The 9837-nt window shown below is 35.0% G+C and overlaps 1 pseudogene across 1 annotated transcript; it reads right to left on the bottom strand.

Moving 5' to 3' along the window:
* Positions 1-2612: 2612 nt before the first annotated feature.
* Positions 2613-3632, bottom strand: LOC309799193 (olfactory receptor 5J3-like; annotated as a pseudogene). The gene has a single exon. The product of its transcript is annotated as an olfactory receptor 5J3-like (transcript).
* Between the last annotated feature and the right edge of the window lie 6205 nt (positions 3633-9837).

The raw sequence follows: 9837 nt of genomic DNA, 5'->3' as shown, positions 1-9837 counted from the left end.
TGTGCACTAAAAACTATAAAACATTGATGAAAGAAATTGAAAACACAAATAAATGGACAGATATTTATGTTCATGAATTAGGAAAACGAATATTGTAAGATGTCCATACTATGCAAAGTGATCTACAGATTCATTGCAATCCCTACCAAAATTCCATTGGCATTTTTCACAGAAATAGAACAAATAATCATAGAATTTGTATGGAATCACAAAAGGCACCAAATAGCCAAAGCAATCTTGAGCAAAAAGGACAAAGCTGGGGGCATCACACTACCAGATCTCAAAATAGACTACAAATTTATGGTAACCAAAATAGCATGATCATAAATGAAATAAAACAAATGGACCAACGGAACAGAATAGAGAGCCCAGAAATAAATCCATGCATTTATGGTCACTTGATCTTTGGCAAAGGTACAAAAACACAAAATGGGGAAAGGACAGTATCTTCAATAAATGGTACTGGGAAAACATTATCCTCATGCAGAAGAATGAAACTGGACACATCTCACTCCGTATATAAAAATCAACTAAAAATGATTAAAAACTTAAATGTCAAATCTGAAACTAAAACTACTAGAGGAAAACATAGGGCAAAAACTTCTTGACATTGGTCTGGGCAATGATTTTTAGATATGGCTCCAGAAGCACAAGCAACAAAAGCAAAATAGACAGATGGGATTACATTAAGCTAAATACACTTCTGCACAGCAAAGGAAACAATCCATAGAGTGGAGAGAAATTTATGGAATAAGAGAAAATATTTTCAAACCATACATATGATTAAGAAGCTCATATCCAAAATATATAAGGAACTCATAGAACACAATACTGAGAAAAAAAACCTGATTAAAAAATAGGCAAAGGACCTGAATAGACATTTCTCAAAAGAAGACATACAAATGGCCAACAGGTATATGAAAAAATGTTAAACATTACTATTCATCAGAGAAATGCACATCAAAATAAAAGTGATATACCACCTCATGTCTGTTAGAATGGCTATTATCAGGAAGACAAAAGATAACAATTGTTGGCAGGAATGTGGAGAAAAGGAAATACTTGTGCACTGTTGGTAGAAATGTAAATTGATATAGCCATCATGGAAAACAGTATGGAGGTTCCTCAAAGAATTAAAAATAGAACTACTATAAGACCCAGTAATCCCACTGCTGGGTCTATATCCCAAGGAAATGAAAAGCGTCTATAAGAGATATTCTATGTTCATTGAAACATTCACAATAGCCAAATATGGAATCAGCTTAAGTGTTCATGAGCAGATGAATAAAGAAAATTTGATATATATGTACAATGGATATAGTCAGCCTTAAAAAAGGAAGAAAATTGTGTCATTTGTGACAACATAGATGAACCTGGAGGACATTATGCTATGAAATAAACCAGGCACAGAAAGACAAATACTGCATGATTTCACATATATGTGGAATCTAAAAAAGTTAAACTCATAGATGCTGAGAATAGAATGATGGTTATCAGGAGCTGGGGAATGTGTGGTGGGGAAAACAGGGAGATGTTTGTCAAAGAGTGCAAAGTTGTAGTTATATAGTTTGGATGAATAAGTTTGGAGATCTAATGTACTTCATCATGATTATAGGTAATAATACTGTATTGAATACTGGAAGTATGCTAAGAGAGTAGATTTCAGGTGCTCTTATCACAAAAATTTGGTAACTGTGAGGAGATGATATGTTTTTAAAATTTATTTTATTGAACTATAGTTGATTTACAGTGATGTATTAATTTTTGCTGTACAGCAAAGTGGTTCAGTTATACATATGTGTACATTCTTTTTCAAATTTTTTCCATTATGGTTAATCACAGGATATTGAATATATTTCCCTCTGCTATACAGTAAGACCTTGTTGTTTATCCATTCTATATATAATTTGCATCTGCTAATCCCAGACTTCCTATCCATCCCTCCCCTCCCTTCCTTCCCCTAGGCAACCATAAGTCTGTTCTGTATGTCTGTGAATCTGTTTGTTTCATAGATGAGTTCATTTGTGTCATAGTTTAGATTCCACATATAAGTGATATCATATGGTATCCATCTTTGTCTTTCTGACTTACTTGACTTAGTATAATAATCTCTAGATTCATCCATGTTGCTGCAAATGGCATTATTTCATTCTTTTTTATGGCTGAGTAGTATTCCATTGTATATATGTACCACATATGCTTTATTCATTCATCTGTTGATGGACATTTAGGTTGTTTTCATGTCTTGGCTATTGTGAATAGTGCTGCTGTGAACATAGGGGTGCGTGTATCTTTTTTAAATGATAGTGTTTTCCGGATATATGCCCAGGAGTGGGATTGCTGGCATAACAACTCTATTTTTAGTTTTGTTGAGGAACCTCCATACTGTTTTCCATAGTGGCTGCACCAATTTTCATTTCCAACAGTATAGGGGGATTCCCTTTTTGAGGAGATGGTATGTTAATTTGCTTGACTGTAATAACTATTTCATATGATATGATATGATATGTATATGCATCTCAAATCAACATGTTGTACACCTTAAATATACACAATTTAAAAATGGTTAAAAAGAATTATTTAAAATGATATTTTAGTAAATTAAAAAGTTATCATACAAATAAATGTGACCAACTGGAAAAAGGGAAAAAGAGAAAAAGAAAAGACAAAAAGAAATTCTCCAGAATGAAAAATATTGATCTATTCACTGATATTACTAGAGACTTCACCTTTTCCATCCACTTCCTCAGGTCCCCCTTGATCTCCTTTTTTCTCAGGCTGTAGATGACAGGGTTAAACATAGGGGTCACAACACAGAATGGCACAGAGACCAGGATGTCCAGGATGTAGCCTACATTGGGTCTGTAATAGTTAAAGTTGACTGTTCCAAAGAAGACCACCACCACAGGGAGGTGGGATGCACAGGTAGAGAAGGCCTTACTCCTGCCCTGAGCAGAGAGAATGCTAAGGATTTCAGAGATGATGAGCATGTAGGACACTGCAGTAAATAGGCAGGAGCTCAGGCCAGTGGTGGTGCTGGCCATATGGAACATAGACTCATTGAGAGAGGTGTCTGAGCAGGAGAGCTTTAGGAGCAATGGGATGTCACAGAGAAAGTGGTTGACCTGGTTGGGCCCACAGAAAGTGTCAGCACTGTGTGTTTCACAGAATTCTCTAGCCCACACAGTTAAGTTCCACTCAACAAATATACGCAGACCTTCAGACTCATGAGGAGAAGATATTGAAGAACGTGGCAAATGGTTACATATTAGTCAGGTCACAGCAGCCAACAAGACAGCGTCAGCACCAGCACCAGCACAGGTCACAAGGAGTAAGATCTGGGAAAGACAGAGCTCATACAAGTTGGTTTTCTTCTCCTAGAATAAGTTCACCAGCATGACCAAAATGGTGGTAGATGAGTAGCAGATGTCCAAGAAACTCAAAGTGCTGAGAAAATAATACACTGGACTATGGAGGGCAAGATTGTCTCTGACCATTGTTAATGTGAAAGTATTTCCCAGAAGAGTTATCAGATAAATGATCAAGAAGACCAGGAAGAATGACCCTTATAATTCAGGATGGTTGGAATGTCCTAGGAAGATGAATACAGCGACCACACCTTGATTTTCCATTTCTTTGAGTTCTTTCTCAATTGAAATGAAAATACAACTAGATACAGGGACAAACACTGGGAGAACTAACACTCATCCTTCATTTCATGGATTAAATTACATCTCTTCTAGATAGTGTAGTTTGACACTTTGAGACTAGGATATATGCATTCCACCTCATTCCCATGCTCCTTTGCCCCTGTGTTTACCTGTCATGCTTTCACTATTACCTATTAGTTCGTTTGACTCCCCTATCAGTCTATAATTTCTATTAGGTGAGGGATTTATCTCTCTCATTAAGCCATATGTACTCTATAAAACTTTTGTTAGAATTAAGGAAGGAAATTCAGTCTTAAGCACTGACATTGAAAAATAGCAATTGATGAATTAAACTAGAACCAAAATATTTTTCCTCCAAACCTCTTTCTACCCTGGGAAGAAGTCACAATATCAAATTCTAATTTACTGGGTATGAAATAGCCTCCATGACCTTTGCTCCCTGGTGTTATTCATGAGAATTTGTTACATTCTGTGGCAGAAGGGAATTTGCAGATGTAGTTAAGGTTATTAATCACCTGACTTTAAAATACAGAGATTATCCTGTATTATTCAAGTGTGCCTTATCGAACTACATGAGCCCTTAAAAGCAGAGCAGAAGATGAATTCAGAGTTTCAAATCACAAGTTGAATTCTATGTGTCATTTTTGGCTTGAGGTTGAAGGGGGCCATGTGTTAAGGTAACAGTTTAATGGTTGGTCCTAAAATCATAAGAAACTAAATTTTTCTAATAACCTGAATAAACGTGAAGGTGGAATCTTCCCCAGAGTCTCTAGATAAGAACCCAGTCCAGATGACACACCATGATTTCAGGTTTGAGCTAGGCTCATGCTGTGCCTGTACTTCAGTGAGGCAGAGTACCCAGCTGAGCCATGCTGTGCCTGGCCTTCTGACCCACAAAACTGTGAGATAATAAGTAAGTGCTTTAAAAGGAAATGTTTTCAGCTTTTCACCTTTGAGTATGATGTTAGCTATGGGCTTCTCATATAAGGTCTTTATTATGTTGAGTTGTGTTCCCTCTATATACACTTTGTTAAGAGTTTTTTTTAATTGTAAATGGATGTTGAATTTTATCAAAAATTTTTTCTGTATCGATTGAGATGATCAGGTGGTTTTTCTTCTTCAGTTTTTTAAGGTGGTGTATCACATTGATTGATTTTCAGATATTGAACCATCCTTGCAGCCCTGTGACAAATCTCACTTGATCCAGGTATATGATCCTTTTAATGTATTGTTGGATTTAGTTTGCTAATATTTTGTTAAGGATTTTTGCATCTATGTTCATCAGTAATATTGGCCTATAATTTTCTTTTTTTTTTGTGATATCTTTGCCTGGTTTCAGTATCAGGGTGACATTGGCCTCATAGAATGTGTTCATTCCTTCCTCTGCCATTTTTTGGAATATTTTGAGAAGGATAGTCATTAACTTTTATCTAAATGTTTGTTAGAATTCACCCGTGAAGCTGTCTGGTCCTGGACTTTTGTTTGTTGGAAGTTTCTGTTTGTTTGTTTGTTTTTGTTTGTTATTACTGGTTCAATTTCATTACTGGTGATTGGTCTTTTCATATTTTCTATCTCTTCCTGATTCAGTCTTAGGAGATTTCTGTATTTCTCAGATTAGTGTATTTCTAGGCATTTGTCCATTTCTCTAGGTTTTCTATTTTATTGGCATATATGTCTTTGTAGTAATCTCTTATGATCCTTTGTATTTCTGTGTTATCAGTTGTAACTTCCCCTTTTGCATTTCCGATTTTATTGATTTGGGCCCTCTTATTTCTTGATGAGTCTGGCTCTAGGTTTATCAAGTTTGTTTATCTTTTCAAAGAATCAGCTCTTAGTTTCATTGATCTTTTCTATTGTATTTTTAGTCTCTACTGTATTTATTTCTGCTCTGATCTTTACGATTTCTTCTATTAACTTTTGGGTTTTTTTCTTTCTTTTCTAGTTCCTTTAGGTATATGGTTAGGTTGTTTAATTGAGATTGCCTTGTTTCCTGAGGTAAGCTTGTATCATTATAATCTTGGTTATAGACTTGGATGTCTGATTAATTTCCTAGGTTAGGGACATTTTCAGCTATTATGTCTTCATATATGTTCCCTGTCCCTTTCTCTTTTTCTTCTCCTTCTGGGATTCCTATAATGCAAAAGGCAGTATACTTGATGTTGTCCTAGAGGTCTCTTAAACGGCCCTCATTTATTTTGATTATTTTTTCTGTTCATCTTCAGTGATTTCCACTTCTCTGTTTTCCAGCTCATTGATTCATTCCTCTGTATCATTTAGTCTCCTGTTCATTCCTTCTAGTGTATATTTTATTTCAGTATTGTATTCTTCATCTCTCTTTGGTTGTTATTTATATTTTCTAATTCTTTGCTACAAAATTCTAACTTCTCACTGTGGACATCCATTCTTCTCTGAAGTTCTTTGATCATCTTTATGATTATTACCTTCAACTCTTTATCAGGTAGATTCCCTATCTGCACATCACTTAGTTATTCTTCTGGGGTTTTATCTAGTTCCTTCATTTGGAATATGCTCCTCTGTCATCTCATTTTGCCTAACTTGCTGTTGTTCTTTCTATTTATCTGGTATGTTGGTTATATTTCCCAATTTTGGAGAAGTGACCTTTTGTAGGAGACATCCTATGCACTCCAACAGTGCACTCTCCTCTGGTCATTTGAGCTATATGCTCTAGGGATGTCCATTTTGTGGGTTGTGTAGGTCCTTCTTTTGTGACAGGCTGGCTACTATGAGTGGTCTGGAAAGCATAGCTGGCCCTGGTCCAGTTGGTTTCCAGGTCCTGCCTGTGTGGGGCTGCCAGCCACTTGTTGGGGCTGGATCATGAAGCAGGTGTCTGTGGAACCCCAGGGGGCCCCCAGGCTAGTGCTGGCTCACTGGTCAGTGGAGTCAGGTTCCAGGAGATCCCAGGGTTGCTGCCTGTTGACCAGTTGTGTGAAGCCAGGTCCTGGGGCTAGTTCTAGCCCACAGGTGGGCAGAGCTGGGTCCTGGGATCTTGGCGCAGGGTCTACAGTTCCCACAGGTCATGCAGACCACTGTTAGGTTGGGTCAGTGCCTGACATAGCTGGCTGTAAGGTTTGAGGTGTCCCAAAGCTTGTGTTGCCCCTTGGTGGGTGGGGTCAGGGCCAGCCAGTCCCAGGGCAGGTGTAGGCCTGCTGACTGGTATGTTGGTTCCTGCCATGGCAGACTATATGGCTGCAGTTTTCCTGGGGTTTTGAGGTAGTTCTTAATGTATATAGAAGAAATATTTAAGATAATTATGTAATAAATGGGTGAGAGCAAAAGAATAAGAAGCATGGTAAGATTTCTCTGTATCACTTGAATTGATAAAATGTTGATATGTGTAGACTGTGATAAGTTATGCATATATAATGGTATACCTAGACAACCACTAAAAATATTATACAAAGTGATACAGTCAAAACACTATAGGTCAATCAAAATGGAATTTTTAAAAGTTCAAGGCACAGAAAAAAACCTCTAGAGAAGTAAACAACAGAGAAAGCATTACAAAACAAAAAATACAGACTTAATCCCTAACATATCAATAAGTATACTAAATTTAAATTCTATTGGTCTATATATACCAATAGAAGAGAGATATTGGTACAGTAGATTAAAAAATATAAGCTAACTGTATGTGTCTACAAGAACTTACATTAAATGTGGCAACAAAGATAAACTGAAAGTAAAAGAATGAAAATAAATATACCATGCCAATACTAACCAAAAGGCAGCAAGAGTGGCTGCATTAATATTATATTTCTGAGAAAAGAAAATTACTAGAAGTTGAGAGGAATATTACATCATGATGAGTCAATCTCTCAGGAAGACCAAGTAATTCTAAATGTGCATGCACCAAAAAACCCCAGAGCTTTGAAATATATTAAACAAAACCTGTTATACTAAAAGGAGAAAGAGGCAAGTCCACAATTATAGTAGAAGACTTCAATAGTTATCCCTCAACAATTGATCGAACAACAAGACAGAAAGTCAGTAAGAATATAGAAGAACTCAACAACATAATCAACCAACAAGATCTAACATACATTTATAGAAAAACCCATCCAATATCAGATACCACCTTCTTTTCAAGTGCCACAGAACATGTACCAGGATAGACTATATTCTGGGTATAAAAAAAACTTCAATACGTTTATAAGAATTGAAATCATTCAGAGTATGTTCTCTGTCCACAAAAGGATCACACTAGAAACCAATAACAGAAGGATAACTGTAAAGTTTCCAAGCACTTGGAAAGCAAACAACACACTTCTAAATAGTCTGTGAGTAGATGTCTCAAGGGAAATTAATAAATATATTGAATGGAATGAAAATAAGAATACATATATCAAACTTTCTGGGATGTATCTAAAGCAGTGCTGAGTGGGAAATTTATACACTAAATACATTAGAAAAAAGGAAAAGTATAAATTTATTCATCTAAACTCTACACATACACACACACACACACAAACTAGAAAAAGAAGAGCAAAATAAACCCTAAGCAAGAAGAAGGAATGAAGTAACAAAATTAAGAGCAGAAATCAGTGAAATTGAAAACAGAAAATAATAGAGAAAATCTATGAAAAACTCTGATTCTTTGAAAAGATTGATAAAATTGACAAACTTAGTAAGACTGGCAAAGAAAGAAAGACAGAAATTACCAATATCAGTGATGTAACAAGGGACATTATTACAGAACCTGCAGACATCAAATAGGTAATAAGGGAATACTACAAATAACTCTAAACATATAAATTTGACAACTTAGATAAAATGGGTCAGTTCTTCAAAAAGCACAAACTACCACAGCTTACCTGATATCTTAAAAATAATTTAATTAGTCCCATCTATAACTATTAAGGGAATCAAATTCCTAACCCTAAAAATCCAAAATAGGAAAGCTCTATGCCCAGTTGGGTACACTGGAGGATTCCACCAAAATTTTAAAGAAGAATTAACATATAATTCTTTCAGAAAATAGAAGAGGAAGGAATACTTAGCAATTCATTTTATGAAGTATTACTCTGATACCAACACTAGGCAACACATCACAGCAAAAGAAAACTATAGATCAATATGAATTGATTATAGGTGTGAATATAGGTGATATATATTTATATATATAGGTGTGAAAATATATTTTCACACCTATATTCATGAATATAGGTGTGAAAATCCTTAATAGCATGTTAGCATACAGAATTCAGAAATATATAAAAATAATTATACACTAATTCCAAGTGAGGTTTATTAGTGATGCAATATTAAAATCAACCTGTGTGACTCACCATATTAACACCTAAGAAGAAAAATTACATGATTATATTGATCAAAGCAGAAAAAGCATTTGACAAAATCCAAATCCCATGTATGATAAAAACTCTCAGAAAAAAAAAACAGAAATAAAGTGGAGCTTACTCAACTTCTTCTTTATCAAGTGATAATAAGAAGCTACAAAAAAACCCTACATTTAACATTATACTTAGTGGTAAAAGATTGAATGCTTTCCTCTTAAGATCAGGCACAAGGTAAGGATGTCTACTCTCTACTCTTATTCAACATATTCCTGGAAGTTCTAGTCAGTGAAGTAAGGAAAGAGAAGGAAATAAAAAGCAGATATATTGGGAAAGAAGAAAAAAAATTGTTATTTTCTGATAATACAATGATCTATGTAAAAAGAAGTCAACAAAAACATCCTGCAATGAATAAGTGCAATTAGCAATGTCACAGATAAACAAACAGAAATAAACTGTTCATTTATGTACTATCAATGAGCATGTGGAAACCAAAATTAGAAATACAATATCATTTGCATTTTTTCAAAAAAAAATGCTTAGATGTAAACCTAACCAAACATTTACAAGGAGTTGTATGCTGAAAACTATAAAATGTGTATGAAAAAAATCAAAGAAAAATCTAAATAAATAGAGGGACATATAGTGTTCATGGATTAGAAGACTCAATTCTCCTGAAATTGATATACAGGTTTAATGCATTTCCAATCAAATTCCAGCAGAATTTTTTTGTAGATGTAGATAAGATTACTCCAAAATTTAAATGGAAAGGTAAATGAACTGGAATACCTAAAATATTTTGAAAAGAAGAATAGAGTGGGAAGAATTCTACCCTATAACTAAACTGTGTTGTA

Source organism: Mesoplodon mirus (assembly GCF_964341445.2).
Source record: "Mesoplodon mirus genome assembly, chromosome: 3".
NCBI classification, from domain to species: domain Eukaryota; kingdom Metazoa; phylum Chordata; class Mammalia; order Artiodactyla; family Ziphiidae; genus Mesoplodon; species Mesoplodon mirus.
Note: the sequence above shows the minus strand (reverse complement) of the source record. Positions and strands in the feature narration are given on the sequence as shown.